The sequence below is a fragment of the Bubalus bubalis genome, chromosome X (genome assembly GCF_019923935.1).
Source record: "Bubalus bubalis isolate 160015118507 breed Murrah chromosome X, NDDB_SH_1, whole genome shotgun sequence".
Classification (NCBI taxonomy): Eukaryota; Metazoa; Chordata; class Mammalia; order Artiodactyla; family Bovidae; genus Bubalus; species Bubalus bubalis.
In genome coordinates, this window is record NC_059181.1 from 40,579,820 (window position 1) to 40,604,132 (window position 24,313).

At 44.5% G+C, this 24,313-nt stretch overlaps 1 long non-coding RNA gene across 1 annotated transcript in view; it reads left to right on the plus strand.

Annotated features, from left to right (window-relative positions):
- Positions 1-24,313, plus strand: part of LOC123332013 — a 44,839-nt gene that overhangs the window by 2,534 nt on the left and 17,992 nt on the right. Inside the window, exons 2-3 of the long non-coding RNA XR_006548843.2 lie at positions 8,763-8,819; positions 10,278-10,321. This is a non-coding gene — a long non-coding RNA (uncharacterized LOC123332013). The remainder of the gene's footprint in view (positions 1-8,762; positions 8,820-10,277; positions 10,322-24,313) is intronic.

A 24,313-nucleotide genomic window follows, 5' to 3' on the forward strand; every position in this document is an offset into this window, starting at 1 on the left:
CGCTTGCAAAACTCTGTGAATATATTAAAAACCATAACTTGTACACTTTAAAAGGGTGAATTTTCTCCTCACAAGGAATATTCACTAAACTTGTAATCATTTTCATGACTTACGTAAGCCAAATCATTATGCTGTAGACCTAAAAACTTCTACAGCACTGTTTGTCAACCAGATCTCAATAAAACTAGAAGAGAAAGAAAGGTGAATTTTATGGTACGTAAGGTATAACTCACTCAAAATGAGTGAAGTCAGTCAGTCGTGTCCGACTCTTTGTGACCCCATGGACTGTAGCCTACCAGGCTCCTCCGTCCATAGAATTTTCCAGGCAAGAGTACTGAAGTGGGTTGCCATTTCCTTCTCCAGGGGATCTTCCCAACCCAGGGATAGAACCCAGGTCTCCCACATTGCGGGCAGACACTTTACCATCTGAGCCACCTGGGAAGCCCTATAACTCACTTAAGCTATTACCAAAAAAAAATGTAGACACCCGAGCCTACCCTCAGAGATTCTGGTTAAGCAAGTCTAAGATGGGATCTGTGTAACTGCCCTTTTAGTAAAGTACCCTAAACGAGAGAGTGATTTACAAGGAAATGTATGACTTTGAAACTGCACAACTCAGATTGGGACTTGAACCCAATCTTTTTTTATTTTTGGGGGTCACACCATGGTATGCAACCCACGCCCCCTACAGTGAAAGTGGAGTCTTAACCACTGGATCACCAGGGAAGTCTTTTTTTTTTCTTTTTGGGCTGTGTGGCTTGTGGGGATCTTAATTCCCTGACCAGGGATTGAACCCAGGCCCTTGGCAGTGAGAGTGAGGAGGCCTAACCACTGGACCACCAGGGAATCCCCCCATATATCTTTTATTTTATTTTTAAAATGATAATTTTAAAAAGATATAATTCTATGTATTTATAACTGCGCTGGGTCTTCATTGCTGTATGTGCTTTTCTCTAGTTGCAGAGAACGGGGGCTACTCTCTAGCTTTGGTGCGCAGGCTTTAGTTCCTCCTCAGAATGTGGGACCTTCCTGGACCAGGGTTTGAACCTGTGTCTCCTGCATTGGCAGGCAAATTCTATACCACTGAGCCACTAGGGAAGCGCCCCCCCACCCCCTGTCTTTTAATTGAGATCACACACTTAATCTCAGGACTTATTGAAGTTCAGGTTCTTTTTGTTGTTGTTACAGGTAGAAATAGTTTATTTCTCTTCATTGCTAAGTAGTATCCCATTGTGTGGATATTAAATAAATTGAAGATGTATTTCCCATTTTTTAAAGAGTTTCCTGTGCTATACAGGTTTTCATTAGTTACCTATTTTATACATAGTAGTGTTTATATGTTAACGTCAATCTCCTAGTTCATTCCACCCCTCCCTTTCTCCCCTTAGTGTCCATACATTTATTCTGTATGTCTGGGTCTATTTCTGCTTTGCAAATAGGTTCATCTGTACTATCTTTCTAGATTCCACATATACGTGTTATTACATGATATTTTTCTCTTTCTGACTTACTTCACTCTATGACAATCTCTAGGTCCATCCATGTCTCTGCAAATAGCCCAATTTTGTTCCTTTTTACGGCTGATAATTTTCCATTGTGTATATGTACCACATCTTTATCCATTCCTCTGTTGGTGGACATTTAGGTTGCTTCCATGTAACCTAGCTATTGTAAATAGTACTGCAACAAACACTGGGCTATGGGACTTCCCAGATGGTCCAGTGGCTAAGACTCTGTGTGCCCAGTGCAGGAGGCTTGGGGTTCGATCCCTGGTCAGGGAACTAGATCCCACATGCCACAAGTAAAGATCCCATGTGCCACAACTAAGACCTGGTGTAGCCAAATAAATATTTAAACAAACAAAAATAACCCACTGGGCTCCATGTATCTTTTGGAATTATGGTTTTCAGATTCTTGATGTTGCAGAAAGATTTCAGTGAGAGACAAAGTGATACGTAAGAAGTGAATTTATTTAGAGAGATACACATTTCATAGACAGAATTCAGTCCCTCTCAAAAGGCAAGAACAGCCTTGGGATAAACACATTCCACAGATGGAGTGTGGGCCATCTCAGAAGGTGAGAGGCCCTGAAATACAGGGTGGTTAGTTTTTATGGACTGGATAATTTCCTAGGTTAATGAGTGGGAGAATTGTTTCAACTCTTTAGAGGAAGGGGCAGGTATTTCCAGGAGCCGGATCACTGCCCACTTTTTGGCCTTGGCACTGTTACTGAAAGAGTGTGTGGGTCTGGCTGCTCGCTGCTCAAAAGCTAATAAACAGGCCATGTTGGTGGAAACGAAAGTTTGCTTTATTTCAGATGCCGGCAACAGGCTTGATGGGCGGGGTCAGGATTGACGTCTGTTCAAAGGCCGACTCTCCGCCCCACCCCCCAACTGGCAACCAGTGGGACAAGAACTTTTACAGTCAAAAGGAGGGGCTACGTGCAGAAACAGCACAGTCAGCTCTGACAGTCATCTCGAAATTGGTCATCTTGATTTAGGTAGAGTTAATCTTCAGTTCCAGGGTCCACTTGTTCCCATTTCTCTGAGGCCAGTTCTCAGAATTGTGGCAGCTCATGTCCTGGGTACAATCTGGTCATCATGTAGTTAACTTCTCCACCTGGTGTTTTAGTATCGCTAAGACAGCTCACAGGATGTGGCTCAAAATCTATAGTCCTTGAGAAGGAACTAAAGGTGCCTGACTATGCTTAATGATTACGTTATTATTATTTGGTCTCCTTTGACTGTTTTCCTTTGTTTCTGCATTTCTAATTTCTCTGATTAAACTTAATTCTTTGAAATTTTCCACAGACAAAAGGCAGGCAGAAGACATGGGTGGGCGCGGGTTGGGGGGGGTGGGGAGCAAAGACCATGGGGTCCTGCTCTGTTTCAGAACTGTCATGGTGCTGGTGGGTGAGAAACCTATATGCAGATCAGGAAGCAACAGTTAGAACTGGACATGGAACAACAGACTGGTTCCAAATAGGAAAAGGAGTACGTCAAGGCTGTATATTGTCACCCTGCTTATTTAACTTATATGCAGAGTACATCATGAGAAATGCTGGACTGGAAGAAACACAAGCTGGAATCAAGGTTGCCAGGAGAAATATCAATAACCTCAGCTATGCAGATGACACCACCCTTATGGCAGAAAGTGAAGAGGAACTCAAAAGCCTCTTGATGAAGGTGAAAGTGGAGAGTGAAAAAGTTGGCTTAAACCTCAACATTCAGAAAATGAAGATCATGGCATCCGGTCCCATCACTTCATGGGAAATAGATGGGGAAACAGTGGAAACAGTGTCAGACTTTATTTTTCTGGGCTCCAAAATCACTGCAGATGGTGACTGCAGCCATGAAATTAAAAGACGCTTACTCCTTGGAAGGAAAGTTATGACCAACCTAGATAGCATATTGAAAAGCAGAGACATTACTTTGCCAACAAACGTTCGTCTAGTCAAGGCTATGGTTTTTCCAGTGGTCCTGTATGGATGTGAGAGTTGGACTGTGAAGAAAGCTGAGCACCGAAGAATTGATGCTTTTGAACTGTGGTGTTGGAGAAGACTCTTGACAGTCCCTTGGACTGCAAGGAGATCCAACCAGTCCATCCTAAAGGAAATCAGTCCTGGGTGTTCACTGGAAGGACTGATGCTGAAGCTGAAACTCTAATACTTTGGCCACCTCATGCGAAGAGTTGGCTCATTGGAAAAGACTCTGATGCTGGGAGGGATTGGGGGCAGGAGGAGAAGGGGACGACAGAGGATGAGATGGCTGGATGGCATCACTGACTCGATGGACATGAGTTTGAGTGAACTCCAGGAGTTGGTGATGGACAGAGAGGCCTGGCGTGCTGTGATTCATGGGGTCGCAAAGAGTCGGACATGACTGAGCGACTGAACTGAACTGAACTGAATGTATTACGAGGGCTTCCCAGGTGGCGATAGTGGTAAAGAACCCTCAGGAGCCATAAGAGACGCTGGTTCGACCCCTGGGTTGGGAAGATCTCCTGGAGGAGGGCAATGCACTCCACTATTCTTGCCTGGAGAATCCCCATGGACAGAGGAGCCTGGGGGGCTACAGTCCATGGGGTCCCAAAGAGTCAGACACGACTAAAGCGATTGAACACACACAAAATGTATTATGATGAGAGTGTGCTGCTGCTGCTAAGTCGCTTCAGTCGTGTCCGCCTCTGTGCGACCCCATAGACGGCAGCTCACCAGGCCCCTCCATCCCTGGGATTCTCCAGGCAAGAATACTGGAGTGGGTTGCCATCTCCTTCTCCAACGATGAGAGTATAATAAGGCTTAAGGTCCACTGGAAACCTACTTTCTGCCTTCTTGGGCCTAACCAGTTTTTGTGTATCCTCAACAGCTATGTCATTCTTCTAAAGGTTGTGCCCTGCACCCTCCCCCCTTGTTTCAACATCACATGTGTCCTTGAGGAGTTCACAGTCACACTGGGGAAACATAAGGGTCTCCTAGGGGACAATTCAGGATCAGACCGTGTGGTCTTAGAGAACAGCACAATTGTGGAGAGAGAGGACAGTTGTGGGCCAGGGTGGCCTGTGGCGGGGGGAGGGTGAGGGAACTAAGCTGAGCCTTGGAGGAGAGACAGGATTATGCAGACAGAAGAATGTGTTCTGCTGGGAAATGAGGCCTGGGAATGTGCATGGCACGTGCTGGTTGGGGGTCTGTGCAGACCGACATGCGGGTGTGGGCTGAGGTTCTCCCTGAATACAGGATGCATTGCAGGCGAAGATGCAGAGCCAAAGATGATTATAATGATGTACAGAAAGCAGGGTTTTAGGAGGGGTAGCCCAGATTTTGTGTAAAAGTGTACTCTAAGCAAGGACTGGCAGTAAAAGGCCAACTGAGAAGCTGGGGCAGGAATCAAGAAATGAGTGGTGGGGGTCTAGGCCTGGGGCTGGATGGGGGACTGGAGGGGGAAGAGCAAAGTCCGAGTTTCAAGGGGAATTTAGCATGAGATTGGCTAATGGAGAATGAAGAAAAACAATCAGAGGGAAGCCTATACAATTGTAGACACATGGCTATTTCCTGAGTGAGACCAGCTGCTGCTGCTGCTGCTAAGTCGCTTCAGTCATATCCGACTCTGTGCGACCCCATAGACGGCAGCCCACCAGGCTCCCCTGTCCCTGGGATTCTCCAGGCAAGAATACTGGAGTGGGTTGCCATTTCCTTCTCCAATGCGTGAAAATGAAAAGTGAAAGTGAAGTCGCTCAGTCGTGTCTGATTCTTAGCGACCCCATGGAGTGCAGCCTACCAGGCTCCTCCGTCCATGGGATTTTCCAGGCTGGAGTGGGGTGCCATTGCCTTCTCCAGAGTGAGACCAGAACCTGGTTTAAATCCTAGCTCTGCCGCTATTGGCTATGTGACGTAGGCAAGTCACATGACCTCTCTGTGTTTTAATCTTCCCAAGAGTAAATTTCAAATAATAGTAACTATCTCATTAAACTCCCCTGATGGTCCAGTGGTTAAGAATCCACCTTCCAATGCAGGGGGCTCTGGTTTGATCCCTGGTCAGGGAATGAAGATCCAGCATGCCGTGCAGCCAAAAAAAAAAAAAAAAAAAAAAGGCCAGGGCAGGCCAGGGCTTCAACACCATAAGTACTTGGGCTGCCCCGTCTGTACTGGGTGGCCAAGTCAGGCTAATCCCTGTGGAAAGAATTGTGTTCCTTTTATCTATCCTTCTGATATTGACGCTTGCCTTACATTTTAGGGTAGGCAGACTGAGGTGTCCAGCCCTTGAGTGTACTTTTCTGAGGGGCCCGGAACACTCTGGCTGGATCCCAGGCTAACAGGAAAGCAGGTGCTCATTTTCTGGAGGCCACCCAGGTCCTTACTGGTAGAGTCCCTGCTCAGGCCACACCTATCGGTGCCAGGACAGGTGAGTCAGGGCCGGGCGACAGCCCCAGGGAGTGCTCCCTGTCAGCCGGGAGCCTGGTCCTGGCTTGGGGCCAGAGGACATGGGAGCAACTCAGTTCCCATCCACTACCATGGCAACCTGGGCAGGGTGGCCCGATCCAGGTGCCAGCATGGCAGAGGCCGTGGGAGTGCCCAAGGGCAGGTGGGCAGGTCACTTCCGTGGCCAGGCCTGCCTGGTTCATCCCCGACCTGGCCCAGGAGGGCATGTTGGGCAATTCCCGGAGGACGGCAGTGGCTGTGCATACAACCCCTGATTTCCACATCACTTGCCCCTTCTTGTTCTTCCTGTCTGGGGTCATTTCAGTTGTGGCACGGGTGTTACTTTCCAGCTGAACTGAAAAAGGAAACCAAAAAGAGCATCTTTATTTGGACTGAGAGGGAAGTTTGGAGATGGCTTTCATTTTTCCTGCCGAGGCTCCCCCACCTCACCTCGAAGCATGTGGGCCAGGGGGCCCCCTGCATTGGAAGCACAGGGTCTTATCCACTTGTGGATGGATAGCTTTTCGAAGCCCTGGTTGAGAAGGGAAGAGTGGGAATATCATTTTCTGAGGCTCTCGGGTACTTCAAGAAATCACAGAAATGACAGCCATTTTTCATGCAATAATATTCATCCTCGTGACACAACATAGATACGGCACAGCCTCATTTGCCAAGTGGTTTTGAGATTTTTCTGATTTCAAACACCTGTGTTTTCTGCCAATTTTTAAGTGTGAAAGCTGTTCCCTCAAATGATTCAAGTAGACAACTCATTCTGGCACTCAAAGCCACTGTAGTTTGATCCTAGCACCTCAAAAATCAGTCTTCTCCCTTAGTACTCAGTAACATAAACTCCAAGCTTGTTCATTCATTCATTCATTCATTCATGCATTCAGTAAACAGTTTTAGAGCACAAAGTGTGTGCCAGTATACTGCTTGAAGCTGAGGATTCAGAGATGAAACACATAGTCAGTGGGGGAAGGGAGGGAGAAAATAAAAACAAACATACCCTGGAATGCCATGGTAGACCAGTGGTTAAGACTCAGCACTTTCGTTGCAGGGAGCATGGGCTCGATCCCTGGTTGGGGAACTAAAACACATGAACAAAGACAAACAAACAAATAGGACATTCCTGGTGGTCCAGTGGTTACGAATCCACCTGCCAATGCAGGGGACATGGGTTCGATCCCTGGTCTGGGAAGATCCCACATGCTGCAGGGCAACTAAGCACCTCAATACCAAGCCTGTGCTCTGGAGCCTAGGAACTGCAACACTGAGCCCACATCATGCAACTTCTGAAGCCCGCCGGCTCCGCAACAAGGGAAGCCCCCACAATGAGAAGCCCATGCACCGCAACTAGAGAGTGGCCCCCCCTCCCCACCGCCCAGCCACAACTAGAGAAAGCCCACACAGCCAAAAGTAAAAATAAATAAAATCACTTTAAAAAGAAAAAAATAAAAAGACCAACAAGAAATATAGCCTTCCATTCTGTGTGAAAGTGTTATGCTGGATGCTGAGCTCACTGGCCACCGTGCTAGGCAAGTAACTGCTTTCTAGCCCAGGGGCCTGCCTCTCTGAGGACCATTCATACCAAGGAGAAAGAGCCAGTTGAAGAGAGGGCAAGTCTCTCCTTCCATTGCTTCTACTAGTTTCCCTTTCCTCCTTTGAAGGAGGAAGGCAAAACAAATAAATGAAACCGTTTCATTCTCTTTAAGTACCCACAAGGGCAGAGCTCATTTTGTTCTCCCGTTTGTATTTTTTTCTGAACACGTAACACACACAAGAGAACCAAGGTAACCTGGGAACAGCCTTACTTTTTCCTCTGTCTCCTAGTCACATGGTCCACTCCCCAAAGTGTTCTTGGGACTGGTTTCTTGGGTATATCCCCAAAATATCTTGTGCATTTACCAACAGATCTGATTGTATATCTTTGGGGGCCCCTATATAGATAGTAGCATTCTGCATACCACCTAAACCTTGCATTTTTGCCTAAATATAATTCCTGATGTTGTTTCTACATCAGTGTATCTGGAATGGTTGCATTTTGGGGGCCATACCATCATGTATTTGGCTAGTCTTCTTATGATAGGTATTTAGGTGGCAGACTTGCTGTTGCAAACAATGCTGCAATGTATGTTGTTGTTTTGGATCTTCTTGCACATGTGTGAGTACATCTGTAGGATGAATCCTTAAAGGTGGAGTTGCTGGGTCAAATGGATGAGTAACTTCAATTTTCATAGATATTGCCAGCTTGCCCTCCAGAGAGGATATACCTATTTACATGCCGGCCAGTGAGAAATGAATCAGCCCGTTTCTCCACACCCTTTTAAACACAGCATATTAGTTTTCTAATTACCACAAACTTGGTGGCTTAAAACCCCACCCATTTATTAGCTCACAGTTCCGTAGGTCAGAAGTCTGGCATGGCATAGCTGAGTTCTGTGCTCAGGGTCTCACAAGGTTAAAATCAAGGTGTTGGCTAGACTGAGTTCTTATCTGGAGGCTCTGGTGAAACATCTGCTTCCAAGCTTGTTCCTGTTGTTGGCAGAATTCAGTTCCTTATGGTTGTAGGACTGAGGTCTGCCTCTCCTTGTTGGCTGTCAGCTGGGGGCCATTCTCAACTCCTAAAGACTGCCCGCCTTCCTTGCCTCGTGCCTCCCACCCCCCGACCCCAATATTAAGTGAACAACAACAAATCAAATCTTGTGCTTTGGATCTCTGCCTTCCCTGTCTCTGACCTCTAGACCTAGATTTAAAGGACACATGTGATTAGGTTATACCTATCCAGATTACCCTGAAAAGTCACTTGTTTTGGGAACATAATTACATCTGCAAAATCTCTTCACAGCAACATCTGGATGAGTGTATGAGTGAAGAACTGGGAGAACTGCTGGTATACCATGAGGTGGGTGACCATCTTAGAATTCTGCCTGCCACACACTGAATTATCTTTTTCATGTAAGCAAAATGTGGGAGATGAAAATGGAATTTATTGGATATTTCTCTTTCTTTGCCTGGGAATCTTTTCAGTGTTTAAGATTCATTTGCATTTCTTTGTGGGTTTTTCGCCCCCCTCTTTGGTGAATGACATCTGCTTATATCCTTTGCCCCTTTTACTACTGGATTCCTGGTCTTTTTCTTTTCTCTTTTTAATTAACAGAGCTCTTTTTTTTTTTTTTTTTTTTTGAGCCACACCACACTGGCATGTGGGATCTTAATTCCTTGACCAGGGATCAAACCTCTGTTCCCTGCAGGAGAAGCTAGGATTCTCAACCACTGGACTGCCAGAGAAGTACCTAGAAGAGCTCTTTATATGTTAAGGATCTTTCCTACCTTAATGACTTTGTCTTATGTATTTTATCTGGAACCCCACCCTCCTCCTTGCTGCATCCAGAAACACCATTCATTCTTTACAGCTCAAGTCAAACCCACATTGCCCAGAGGCCATGCCTGACTTTACCAGTGCTCACTTATCAACTCCTCTTCATTCATTTCTTACCCTGTTCTGTGCTTTATGTTTATTGATTATTCTTGGCTCCCCAGCTGGGATGTTGAGTGCTTTTTACTACAGGGATTCAAAGAGATTCGGGTATTAGACTAAGCATGTGATATGCACAAAACTAGTATCAGTAAACTGATAAATTGATGCCTTGAACTGGAAATCAAAATTGGAGGTTTTGTCTTCACATTTCCTATGTTTATTACAAATACATATCACCATACACCCTTAACAGCCTAGTCTTTGTGACGTCCATCCATTTTTGTAATTATTAGAAGACACCTAAGCATGTTAAGGGCTTTCTTGGTGGCTCAGACGATAAAGAATCTGCCTGTGATGTGGGAAACCTGGGATTGATCCATGGGTTGGGAAGGTCCCCTGGAGTAGGGCATGACAACGCAGTCCAGTATTCTTGCTGGGGAATCCTCATGGACAGAGGAAGCTACAGTCCATGGGGTCTCAAAGAGTCGGACACAACTGAGCGACCAGCACAACACAGCACACAGCGTGTTAATGAGTAATCTCTCATGTAGTTACTCATGTTTTTGGTTAGTTTCTCTTTGACATGGTTTGATCAGTGAAACGTGTCTCCAAATCTGTAACATTTTTGCACATTATCTGATTTGAAATTAATTCAAGATTTTATCAGAGAATATGTGTTCATTTCTTAGAGTCAAGTTGAACTGAAAGGCTCATAATAAATCAGGGCAATCACTCTGCCCCAGCCTTTCCTATCTCCTTCACTTTTCTACCAAAGCAGATATTTTCAGTTTTTTCTTTCTCCTGATGTATCTCTCCATATTTTTAATACACTTAAGCCACTATGTGTTTGTTTTTTTTTATTTTGGTTTTGGCCCCGCCAAGTCACATGTGGGATCTAACCTGTACCCCCTGCACTGGACCACCAGGTATGTCTTATTTTTAAAGTTTAGATGTTATTTGTTGCTTGCTATCATGGTGATGAGGACTGGACCTTTTCAGATACCCTGATCCCATTTGTTCCCTTCCCTCTGCTCCCCCCAGTAGAGTTCTTTTTTAAGTTTTTGATTAAAACAAGTCACTGTTTACATTATTATGGCCATGCAAATGTTCACTGCTGAGCTAGACTGTGCTTCACAGCCACACTTCCTTTCTGACTCAACAGCTCTGTAAATGTGGATATATCAGTAAGGATACACTAAGCTGCAAGTAATAGAAAACCCATCTCACCAACAGTGGCTTAAACCACAAGGCTGTTTCTCACTTTCTTTCTTTTTTTTTTCCCCATACTTTCTTAACATGTATAAAGTAGCAGGGCCAATGGGTTGGTTCAAAGGCCTGGCAGTATCATCAGAACCCAGTCCCTTCCCTCCTTCCATTTTGCCATCCTGTGTCCTGGTTTTCATATTCAGTTTTACTTCTACAAGAAGAGAAAGAAAATTCTCCTCCCATACCTCTCTCTTTTGTTTTGATTGGAGAGGGGGTGATTCCTTTCTCAAAACTCCAAGTGGATTTTCCTTTATATCTCATTGGCCAAAACTAGGTCACATAAACTCCCAGCTGTAAGGGAAGCTGGAAAAGCAAGTATCTGCATTTTCACTCTCTATAGTGAAAAAAGAGGTGAGGAATGAGTAGCCAACCAATAACATCAGCCTCATGGGATGTTTTTTGTTTTTTTCCCCACAAGTAGCAGAAGACTCAGCTTAAAATGACTTCAACAATAGTGAGGTTTGTCATCTCATAAAAGAAGTCCAGAGCTTGGGAATTCCAGGATTGGTTAATTTAGCGACTAACTCAACAGTATCAGGAAAGTTCCAAGCCTTTTCCATTTTTCTGCTGTGTTAATTGTTGGCTTTGGTCCCCTGGCTTGTCTCTGCATGGTCACAGGGGGGCTGCAGCAGCTGCAAGGGTCACAGAACATCAGCTGGATTTAAGAAAGAATGTTCTGTCTTCCTGTCCATTCTTTTTTTTTTATTTAATTTATTTATTAATTTTTGGCTGTGCTGGGTCTTCGTTGCTGCATGGGCTTTCCTCTAGTTGCGGTGTGCGGGCTTCTCATTGCAGTGGCTTCTCCTGGCTTCTCTTGCTGTGGAGGATGTGTGGGCTTCACAGGTTGCCTTGTATGGGCTTAATAGTTGCGGTTCCCATGCTCTAGAGCAAAGGCTCAGTAGTGTGGCGCATGGACCTGTTGCTCTGTGGCATGTGGGATCTTCCCAGATCAGGGATCGAACCCATGTCTCCTGCATTGGCAGGCAGATTCTTTACCCCAGGGAAGTCCTTCTTGTCCTTTTCTTACGTGTGAGAGTTTTCTTAGAAACTTCACAGCAGGTTTCTTGGGTCTCATTGACCAGTATTATATCACCTATTTATTTGTAAACCAGTCACCATCAAAGGGGATAAATTAGCATGATTGGCTTTTACTAATCAGTATTCTCCCTCTGGCTTCCTGGTGGCTCAGATGGTAAAGAATCTACCTGCAATGCAGGAGACCTGGGTTTGATCCCTGGGTTGGGAAGATCCCCTGGAGTAGGAAATAGCAACCCACTCCAGTACTCTTGCCTGGAGAATCTCATGGACAGAGGAGCCTGGTGGGCTGCAGTCCATGGGGTCCCAAAGAGTTGGACACAATTAAACGACTAACACTTTCACTTTATTCTCCCTCTGGGCTTCCCAGGTGGCACTAGTGGTAAAGAACCCACCTGCCAAGGCAGGAGACATAGGAGACTTGGTTTCAATCCCTCGGTCGGGAAGATCCCCTGGAGGAGGGCATGGCAACCCAGTCCAGTATTCTTCCCTAGAAAATCCCATGGATAGAGGAGCCTGGCTATCTGCAGTCCATGGGGTCACAAAGAGGTGGACACGACTGAGCAACTTAACACACACGCATAGTCTCCCTCTGGGGGACATAGAGGAGTCCCAACACTCCTGAAATAGATGAAACTGACCTATACTTAAACAAAGTTACAGTTCCATTAGCAAAGAAAGAGGGATGGCCACTGAGGAGGTAGGAAATAATTTCTGCCACACCATTTTTTTCGTGGCGTCTATAGTTGCCTTGACTTTTCATTCACCTATTTTTTTGGTAAATTTCATAAATGTTTATTGAGGAGCTACCAAATTCAAGGCACTATTCTAGGTATTGGGTATTCCTCTTCAATAAGAAAAACTTAGTACTTGGCTTTATGGATTTTACAACAAGATCATACAGACTAGGAGCATTGATCAGTGGGCAGGTCTCTAAGCTGTCCTTAATAATTGTCTCCTGCAATTTTCATGTGCATCTGCACGGACTTGTTTGAGGAACTCAGCCTACTCAACAATTGTGTATTCTTTTAAAGTTTCAAACATTTCTTGACCTGTCCCTGAATACTTAATTTGAATTCTTAGGAGAGGTTTTACCCTTTCAGAGGTCAATTACTTTTCAGATCCCTCAAACTGGATAATCAGCCAAACAATCTCACTTCTGTAGAAGTGAAAGGATGGATATTTTTGTTTTCTTGTGATACATATCTTTGGGAACCTCCAGCCATTCCATGTTAATGTTTAACTGCTGTTCTCACTGAGAAATAAAGAAGGATGAGGCCACATTATGATATAGAAGGAAGGAGGATTTTTAAAAGATTTCATGTTTTTTGCAGACACTCCTTTTCAAGGCTATTTTCCCCCAAATTGAGTTAGAATAAACAATAGATCTTCTTAAGATTTGCCTTTACTGTCATTAGCAATTTCATTTCTAGGAGCTACAAAATTTCAGAAGTTTTTCTTCTAAATTCTGCTGTGACTTTGTAAGTTTTGGTTTTCCAAAGTCAATATTTATATTTTTATTTTGAGCAGACACACCAGGGATTTCAGTAGCATGTCCTTTATGGCTCATAACAATACAAATATTTATGTAATTGCTCAGTTAACTACCACAATAAAATGTAAAGTTCAGAGTCTTTGGGACTTCCCTGGTCATCCCCTGGTTGAGAGTCCCCGTTCAAATGCAGGGGTTGCAGAGAGCTAGGATCCCAACTGCCTCTCTGTCCAAAAAACCAAAACATAAAACAGAAGCAATATTGTAGCAAATTCAATAAAGGCTTTAAAATAGCCCACAGGAAAAAAGAATCTTAAAGCTCAGGGACTTTCACGTTAACTATATTTTCATGAAATAATTTAGTAATGATAGGAACAACTTTTCATGTTTGAATTTAGAGAAGTCTTTCTAAGAGAGAAAGTTGCACTCAATACCACTGACGAATTCTTAAGAGGCTTTGGAACAAGACTTTTCCACAATTGTTCTGCTTTTTGTTAGTGCTGATAAAAAACACTGGTATTAAATGTGTGAAAATTGATGTTTAGTACAATTTGAAATCATGGCTATGTTAGGTAATGGGGTGAGCTATTTAAAAGACAACTGTTTATTTGACTATAAAAGTACTCTTCCATTTTAACAGAATAGTTTCATGAAAATTTTCTTCACAGACACAGTAGAAGTTGCAGAACTGGCAGGAAACTGATGGTTCTTTGGTTGTGTTCGTGAAGTCAGATTTCCCACTGTAAAAGGACATTTACGCCACTTTTCCACTGAGTACAGACAGTGCAAGTTCAACATGTTAAAACCTACATGTTCTTCTCATGCCTTTTTGCACTCATTTTGATACTGAAATGCAAAATTGCATTTAAACGTTTCCTCAAAGGTTTCCTCAAACTCTTTAAACAGCCTGAAACTGTTGACAAAGTTAGCCCAACTGATTCCCTGGGAGCCCTGACCTTTTTTTGGTGAGGAATTTTGCCCAAGGCTTCCCAGCCTCCCACTGGACTTTGTCCCTCGCCACCCCAGCTCCTGATGCCGTGTGTTCCCTCTCAGGTCCAGTCTTCCTCTTACCCTTTGGTCTGCTTGAAGGATCTCAGTTACCTCAGACCTGGAGCTCACAGGACACACCCAGGTTGACCTTGCCACCGGCTCTTTCTGTTCTAGCTGCTTCCTGCAGGGGCCCCCACGCTGGCCTGGCCCCAGAATGGACCCCAGAACTGGACTTCCAGGCCACTCCTCACCAGGGCAGAGGCGTGCATCATGTTATAGGGACAGGGATGAGGTGGCTGTGGCCCTTCAGGGTGTGGACCATGACCTGCTCCCTTACCTCTCCCCCAGCCCCACGCATGTGTCCCTGCCCAGGACGGGTTGGGACATCTGCTCCTGATCACTGAACATCTGTGGGGATCTGCCTGCTGGACTTCCTCATGGACCCACTTCATCCATGTCACAGCACGATCTGATACACCTCACAGCCTGCACTCAGTAGACCTCCCTTTACCCTGTTTACCAAAGAGCCTTTCCACCTCTGCAGGCCACCCTCTACCTGATTGCCAATTGAGGCTGCAATTTTACATAATGATAACCTTCCTTGAGTGCTTTCTGTGTGCCCAGCACTGCACTGTTTCCCATGGCTTAGCTCCTTAAGCCTAGTTTCAACCCTGTGTCATCAATGTTCAGTTGCTCAGATGTGTCTGACTCTTTGCAACCCCATGGACTGCAGCACACCAGGCCTCCCTGTCCCTCATGACCCTGTGAGGTGGGTACCATGTTCAGTCCATTTCCTAGCTCAGGGAATTGAAGCTTCCAGAGTTTCTGTCACTGGTCAAGAGTTACCACAGCTTTCTAATTCATGCCCCATAGCTAGACTGAATGACTCATGTGGCCCCATGCCGATTCATCATCCAGGTAACCTGCCAATTCACCTCCCTATATCCAGAACATTCCATTCCTTGGTCATTAGAGCTTTCATCCCTATTGCCTCTGAGACCAACTCATAATGCCAGCTGCCAGTTAATATCTAGCAGGGCTTCTCCTTGCCCAGAAGGACACAGTGCCTGTCAGCTTTAAGAAAGGCCAATGGGAAACCCTACAATGAGGGGGTGAGGGAAATATGACCAACAGACATTGGGCTTCAAGAAGATGATCAGAGAAAATAACCCAAGACTCTCTTCCCTCCTACTGCCTCTGCTCTTCTTGTTGAAAAGCTGAAGTATACTTTCTCAGGCCATGCAGGCTCACAGGCTTCCTTAGCCCTGGAGAATTCCACTGTTGGTGACCCCTGTCCAGTCACCCCACAGTATCTTCCACCACTCCCTGCCTCAATTGGCTCATCGAGGGCCTACCCCCCTTTCTCCCTGTATGTGTGTGCCAGGTTGCTTCAGTCATGTCTGACTCTCTGCAGATCCATGGACCATAGCCCACAAGGCTCCTCTGTCCGTGGGATTCTCCAGGCAAGAATACTGGAGTGGGTGGCCATGCCTTCCTCCAGGGGATCTTCCCAACCCAGGGACTGAACTTGCATCTCTTAAGTCTCCTGCATTGGCAGGTGGTTTTTTTTTTTTAAACACCACTGTCACTTGGGAATCCCTTACTCCCTGTATGACTTTCTTACTGTGGCTGTAACAAGTGATGACAAACTTGCTGACTTAAAACAACACCCATTTATCATACAGTTTGGAAGGTTAGAAGTCTGGACATCAGGGTGCTGGCTACCTTACTTCAGGAGGCTCTAGAGGAGAATGGATTTCCTTGCCTTTTTCAGCTATAGGCTGCCTACATTCTTTGGCTCATGGCCCCTCCTTCCGTCTTCAAAGCCTTGAATGTAGCATCTTTCAATCTCTCTCCCATCTGAGCAACCAACACTTTCACTTTTCTGCTTCCATCATTAATCACTGCAGATGGTGACTGCAGCCATGAAATTAAAAGACGCTTGCTCATTGGAAGAAAAGTTATGACCAACCTAGATAGCATATTCCAAAGCAGAGACATTACTTTGCCCACAAAGGTCCATCTAGTCAAAGCTATGGTTTTTCCAGTAGTTGTGTATGGATGTGAGAGTTGGACTATAAAGAAAGCTGAGTGAACTGTGGTGTTGGAGAAGACTCTTGAGAGTCCCTAAGGAGATCCAACCGGTCCATCCAAAGGGAAATAGTCCTGAATATTCACTGGAAGGACTGATGTTGAAGCTGAAACTCCAATACTTTGGCTACCTGATGCGGAGAACTGACTCATTTGAAAAGACCCTGATGCTGGGAAAGATTGAAGGTGGGAGGAGAAGGGGACAACAGAGGATGAGATGGTTGGATGGCATCACCGACTCAATGGACGTGAGTTTGAGCGAGCTCTGGGAGTTGATGGACAGGGAAGCCTGGCGTGCTGCAGTCCATGGGGTCTCAAAGAGTCGGATACAACTGAGCGACTGAACTGAACTGAACATCACATATCACCTTCTCCAGCTCTAACCCTCTTGCCTCTCTCCTAGAAGGACCCTTGTGATCACACTGGGTCCAGCTGGATAAACTATGCTGATTTCCCCATCACCAGATCCTGAACTTGATGATCATGTCTACAAAGTCCTTTTTGCCACATAAGGTGACATAGTCACAGGTTCTGGGGATTATGATACCTCCCACCAGAACAGCCTACCAACTACAGATAGGAAGCAGAACACAGGGGAGGAAGTACTGGGTTGTGGCAGAGATCGTGCTAACTCATGTTAATATGTTCTGTGGAAAGAGGAGGTGGATCAGGAGCACCTGAGGAAACCTGTTTTTCTTCCCAGGAAAACACCCAAGTCTTTCCTTAGACAAATTTGAAGCAGCTTGATTCTTCCTTGCTCTACTCAGCTGCTTGAGGGGTCGGGGAGGGCAGATGGCAGAGAGATGGGGCCGCCCATAAACTAGGTCATTTTTGCATCCCCCATAAGATGGATGGTTAGCAAGGAAAGCCACTGCTCCTGCACACATCCCTACTCCTGCCCTGCCCTCTGCCCATGCCCCTGTTCTACCTCTGCTTCTAACCTGGAAACTTGCCTGCTCACCTTACTTTCCATCCTTGGCCCCAATGGCAAGCCCACCCTCTGGCTTCTCCTACTTCAGTAGCAATCCATCTACCATCTTTGGTCCCTGGATGCTGACTGCTGTACCTCATGGAGGTGGACATGTCTCAGAGAACCGTTCCTTTGTTTACCCTGGCCCCTTGCCCACGGGCATTCTGACAAGAAATGCACCGCACACACCATCTTCCCTCAACAGAATGTGGGTCACTGTGAGCTCAACTTTGCAAATGATTGTGTGAAGTGGGTTTTTTTTTTCAGCTCTACTATCTCAAAAAATGCTGAATGACTTGCTTCATGTATAATTCATCAAGATCCTGGAATTTAGGGGGGAAATGATGATTTGCAATGACATGCAGACAGACTTTTTAAAATCAGGATTGTTCAAGAATAGCCAGAACATATGATCAACATCTGGAAAACATCTGCATAAATGGTGTGGCTGCAACAGATAGCAGAGATTGGAAATTTTAAGAACTATACTGAGGGTTTCTGGGTCCTAAGAACAGCAAAATGAAGTCCTTGTAGATTATATGGCAAATGTTTTTTTTGGGATGCACTGTGCGCTGTGCAGGACTTCCTTGACCATGGATTGAACCCATGTCCCATATAGTGGAAGTGTGGAGTTTCAGCCACTGGACCACTGGTGAAGTCTGTTTGTTTGTGAAACTTTTTTTTTTAATTAAAAAAAACCCTCTTTATTATAAACTAACACACAGACACAAGCAAAACAAATGTAAGACTTAATGAATTATTTTACTAATAATTTATTATTAACAAATTAATAATAATTTATTAATATATTAATCTCCTCCCACCTTCAATCTTTCCCAGCATCAGGGTCTTTTCAAATGAGTCAGTTCTTTGCATCAGGTGGCCAAAGTGTTGGGCTCCTTTTAACTACCACCCAGCTCAAGAAACAGAGCTTTGCCAGGCACTCTAGAAACCTTTTCATGTTTCTCATTCAAATCATAGCCCCCTCCCTTGCCCAGAAGTAACCATGATCCTGACTTTTCTGCTAGTTACAAAAAAAACCCAAGAGTTTTATCACCTACTTTTGCATCCCTACACAAGGTTAGCTTCCCTTAAAAAAATTTTTTTTTGGAGTGTAGTTGATTTACAATGTTGTATTATTTTCAGGTGTACAGGAAAATGATTCAGTTATACATATATATACATCTATTCTTTTTCAAATTCTTTTCCCAATCAGGTTGTTACATAACATTGAGCAGAGTTCCCTGAGCTATACAGTAGGTCCTTGTTTGTTATCCATTTTAAATATAGACTGGAAGTTCTTTTATTTTTTTTGCCACAGTCTTTTACTGCCCCAGGCAGCAAGTTCAGTTCAGTTGCTCAGTCATGTCAGATTCTTTGCGACCCCCATGGACTGCAGCATGCCAGGCTTCCCTGTCCATCACCAACTCCCAGAGTTTGTTCAAACTCATGTCCATCAAGTCGGTGATGCCATCCAACCATTTCATCCTCTGTCATCCCCTTCTCCTCCTACCTTCAATCTTTCCCAGCATCAGGGTCTTTTCTAATGAGTCAGCTCTTCACATCAGGTGGCCAAAGTATTGGAGTTTCAGCTTCAGCATCAGTCTTCCCAATGAATATTCAGGACTGATTGCCTTTAGGATGGACTGGTTTGATCTCCTTTGCCTCAGGCGGCAAAGGGAGGTCCCAATCCAATATTGTCCTGGGACATGGGCAACAGGACCTAGCCCTGGGCTCCATGCTTAGGAGGGTGCCATATACCATGAGATCTCGAAGAATGTGCCTGGTAGAGATTGCCTTGGGATCCAGTGGTCAGTGCCGCCAGAGCCCTGAGCCCAGAGTTCTGCCCTTTGTGGGACAGCCCCTGGTGTGATTCAAGGTCTGTTCAGGCCCCAGGGAATTGAATCTGTGCTGTAGCTCACACTGTATTTTCAGAACAAAAGGCAACTATTTATGGACATCTAGGGTTTGCGGGCTGTGCTTCCTCTGATCTTGGAGAGGCCACTGCTTCAGAGGGCCAGGAGGACTTGAGCTGCAGAAAGTTGAGGTGAAAGAAAAGGCAAATTGACTTGTCACACCCTTCCTTCCAGAGAGCATGAATGCAAGATTCACATATAACCAAGTAGCATTTCCCACTGATACTGCATGTCCGTATTCTTGCTTATCTTCATGGTTCCAGAGGTATCGCATAGTGACTAGGAACACCATGAGACATTACAAAATTTGTATTATTCTTAAATCTATAATACATATGATAGCTACACACACACATTTTTAATGCGAAGGAAGCACAATGTTAGCTCTACTACAGAGCCCAGGATGGGCATTGAACACTAATCATGCAAAAAGTTATGTATTTAATAAAAGCATTTACCAAGACTTAAATTTTCAAATTAATAAAATTTCAGCATAATTTAAATCATTTTGACTTGAAATTTTGATGTATACATTTTAGGTAGACGTGTGCCATGGGGCCTGTGGTCTTACCTCGGGGCCAGACCTTGTCCTGGCCCCAGGCTACCAGGCAGTTCAGAGGAATGTCCCAGCAGCCCTGCTAACTGCAAACTGCTTTCTTTAAAAGTTCAGCACCTAAAAAAAAAAAAAAAGTTCAGCACCAGAGCCATTCTCCTTTGAGTATGCTACAGTTTCCTCCCTCTTCCCTTTTTGCCTCTATCTCTAATATTTCAATTTTGAACACAGATTACTTGATTAATTGTGTTCCTGCTACTGCATGTGCTAAGTCACTTCAGTCATGTCCGACTCTTTGCAACCCCATGGACTGTAGCCCACCAGGCTCCTCTGTCCATGGGATTTTCCAGGCAAGAGTACTGGAGTGGGTTGCCACTTTCTCGTCCAGGGCATCTTCCCAATCCAGGGATCCAACCCATGTCTCTTAAGTCTCCTGCATTGGCAGGTGGTTTCTTTACCACTATCGCCAAATCCTAAAACCCTTCATATGTTTTGTGGTAGTCTGGAGTAGTAAGATGTCAGAGAATTTCTTCTCTTCATAACTTTTCTGCTGCTGCCAAATTCTCTACTTTTCTAAACTTTTCAAGTTTTCCAAATGGCTTTTATCGTCTAAAAAAAGAATTATAAAGGGACAAAAAAGAGAAACTTCTGTTGAGCAGGATGTAACTCTTCTTGATCAGGAATCTGATTCCAGTACACTTTCAGAGAATCAGTTCAGTCATTCAGTGACTGTTGGCTGAGCGCCTACTTTGTGCCAGGCACCATTCTGGAAGCTGGAGAGAGCAGCGCAGCTTTATTTTTTGTGGCGGGGGGTGGGGGTGGGTAGGGAAGCCACAGGATGAAGTCAAATGGATGATGGTTGAGAATGAGGAAAGGAAGGAACAGGAGGTAGATTTAACTCTGAATTGATTTGGGATTAGTTTGTTTCATCCTCCACCTAAGTCTCCATCCCAACCTATGAAATAATTTCAATACTCTGTACATAAGCTTATGCCACAAACCCTATTTTATTTATTTTATTTTCTTCCAGATTTACTGAGATACGATTGACATACAGCACTGCATAAGTTTAAGGTGTACAGCATGATTTGACTTAAATACTTCATGACATGATTACTATGATAAGTTTGGTGAACATCCATCATGTCATATAGATACAAAATAAAAGAAAAAGAAAAAATATTTTTTTCCTTGTGATGAGCACTCTTTGGATTTACTCTCTGAACGACTCTCATATATAGCATACCGCAGTGTTAATTATATTAATCATATTGTATGTTACATCCCTAGTATTTACTTATAACTGGACGTGTTACCTTTTGACTGCCTTCATCCAGTTCCCCCTCCCACCATCCCCCTGGGAACCACAAATCTGATCATGTTTTTTTTCTGTGAGTTTGGTTTTGAAATATAATTGACCTGCAACCCTATGTTAGTTCCTGGTACACAACAGAGTCATTCAATGTTTCTATGCATTACAGAATGACCATCATGGTAAGTCTACTTACCATCTGTCACTATACAAAGATATTACATAGCTGTTGACTATAGTCCCCGTCCTGTACATTGCATACTGGTGACTCACTGATTTTTTTTAAATTATTTATTTCTGGCTCTTCTGGGCCTTCGTGCTGCACAGGCTTTTCTCTAGTTGTGGCGAGCAGAGGCTCCTCTCCAGTTGTGGTGCACAGGCTTCTCATTGCAGTGGCTTCTCTTGTTGCAGAGCAGGGGCTCTAGACTTCAGTAGGGTACGCAGGTTTCAGTAGTCAGAGTTCTCGGGCTCTAGAGCACAGGTTCCATCATTGTGGCACATTGTCCTCGTTGCTCCACAGCAGGTGGGATCATCCTGGACCAGGGATCGAACCAATGTCTCCTGCATTGGCAGGCAGATTCTTTACCACTGAGCCACCAGGAAAGCCATCGCCAACTCATTTATTAACAAACCCTTTTAAAATGGGCAATTAGTCATTATTCCAATGAAATGGAATAATTTTTATATGTTAAATATATTCATTTACATGTTTCTTAATTCTCTGTGTGCTAAGTCACTTCAGTCATGTCCAGCTGTTTGGGACCCCATGGATTGTAGCCTGCCAGGCTCCTCTGGCCATGGGATTCTCCAGGCAAGAGTACTGGGGTGGGTTGCCATGCCCTCCTCCAAGGGATCTTCCTGACCCAGGGATTGAACCCAGGTCTCTTATGTCTCCTTCATTGACAGGCGAGTTCTTTACCACTGTGCCACCTGGGAAGCCCTATTAATTCTCTAGGTTAGAGTAGTTGCCCACTCGCTCCTTTGAAAGACAAAGACACCAACAGCCACCTAGGGGATTCACAGGAAAGCTGGGACCAGAATTTGGGAGACAGAATTGAGTCACTGATGAACTAAGATGCTCTGCTGAGTCATCTGGGACAATTCCTCTAACCTTCTGAGGAGACTTTGCTAAGTTGTCTTTAGTGTTCGTGTTCTGCCTTATCTTAAACCCCTCAGTTCCCCTCTGTCTCCTGACTTCTTGGGGTTGAACCTGCAGTCTGCAAACCTGAGGTCAGATTCTGCCACGAAACTCTATTTTCAGCCCCCTCAGCTAACTACTCTTCTCAACAACTCTGCTTCTGTCCTTGTGACATCACATAAGTCCTAGGAGTTGTCCTTCCCAGTCACAGAATTACTGTGCTGTCTGTGGGAATATAAATGTATGAGTATGTTTTGGCCCCAAATTTTATCTGACCAATAGACACAGATGATAGATGCGCTTGTATCCCAGACTTCTCCTTGGAGCTTCAACTGAAATCTCCAGTCACCCATTAGCTATTTCACCACATCCAGGGGCTCTGCCACCTCACATGTGTCAAACCAGCCTCCTCACTTTCCCATCCACGTTATTTTTTTTCTTCTATGTTCTCTCTCTCTCTTTTAATATTTATTTATTTATTTCTATTTATCTGGCTGTGCCACATCTTAGCTGTAGCACATGAGATCTTGGATCTTTGTTGCATCATGCAGGATCTAGGCATGTGGGATCTAGTTCCCTGACCAGGGATTGAACCTGGGCCACCTGTGTTGGGAGCACGGAGACCACCAGGGAAGTCCCTGCAGTCATTTTTGAGATTTTGTGTGTATGTGTGTGAGACATATGAATGTGCCATGTGTGTGCTTAGTCACTCAGTCGTGTCTGACTCTTTGCGACCCTATGGTCTGGCCTGTCAGGCTCCTGTATCCATGGGATTCTCCAGGCAACAATACTGGAGTGGGTTGCCATGCCCTCCTCCAGGGGATCTTCCCACTCCAGGGATCGAACCCAGGTCTCCAGCATTGCAGGTGGATTCTTTACCCATTGAGCCACCAGGGAATCCCAGGAAAGACATATGAATGCTTATGTTTAAAAATTCATGAAAAAAAAAAGCCTCAATGAGAATGCATAATGATGAAAATCAGCCTCTTTAATGGAGGCATGGGGTAAGAGACTAGCAGCTGCCTCCCCAGGTGAGAAGTCTATTGCAGATTTTTCTTTGGTTGAAGATTTCAGCTTCTTGCTCAAAGGAATAGGAGAGATGGTTCTTTTTTGTATGTTTTAAAAAAAGTTTATTGAAGTATAGTTGATTTACAATGTTGTATTACTTTCTGGTGTATAGCAAGGTGATTTGGATATATATATTCTTTTTCAGATTATTTTCCATTATGGTTTATTGTAAGATGTTGAATATAGTTCCCTGTGCTATACAGTAGGACCTTATTGTCTATTTTATATATAGCAGTGTGTATATTGCTAATCAAACTTCTAATTTATCCCTCCCTTACCCTCCCTTTTCCCCTTTGGTAGCTATAAGTTTTTCTATGTCTGTGAGTCTGTTTCTGTTTTGTAAATAAGTTCATTTGTAGCATTTTTTGGATTCCACATGTAAGTGAAATCATATGGTATTCATCTTTCTGTCTGAATTCCTTCACTTCACATGATAATATCTAGGTCCATCCATGTTGCTGCAAATTGCATTAATTCATTCTTTTTATGGCTAATATTCCACTGTATATCTATATACCCTATCTTCTTTATCCATTCATCTGTTTATGGACATTTAGTTTGCTTCTATGTCTTGGCTATTGTAAACAATGCTGCTATGAACACTGGGATGCATGTATCTTTTTCGAATTAGAGTTTTCTCTAGATATATGCAGGGGTGGGATTGCTAGATCATATATTAACTCTATTTTTAGAAACCTCTCAACTGTTTTCTATAGTGGCTGCACCAACTGACACTCCCACCAACAGTGTAGGAGGGGTCCCCTTTGTCCACACTGGAACCACAGAGAGGGTTATATAACCCCCTGCCTGGGGGCGGGGCCCTGGTATGATGGGGCACGCCCAGATGAAGCCGGGAACTTGACAACTGCTGAAGAAGGCAGGCAGAGTGGGAACACTCAAGTTAGCTGGAAAGGCAAAGTTCAGGTCTCATGCCCCTTCCTGGCGGGTTGCCAAGCCCCAGAGCCTTGACATTTGAAATTTGAATATTTTGTAAATTGATCTCAAATTGAAGAGCGAGGATTACTTCCATTGGAGGGGGAAAATGGCATCCGTGGGGTTAGGGACTATAGACGAGGTCCCCACTCTA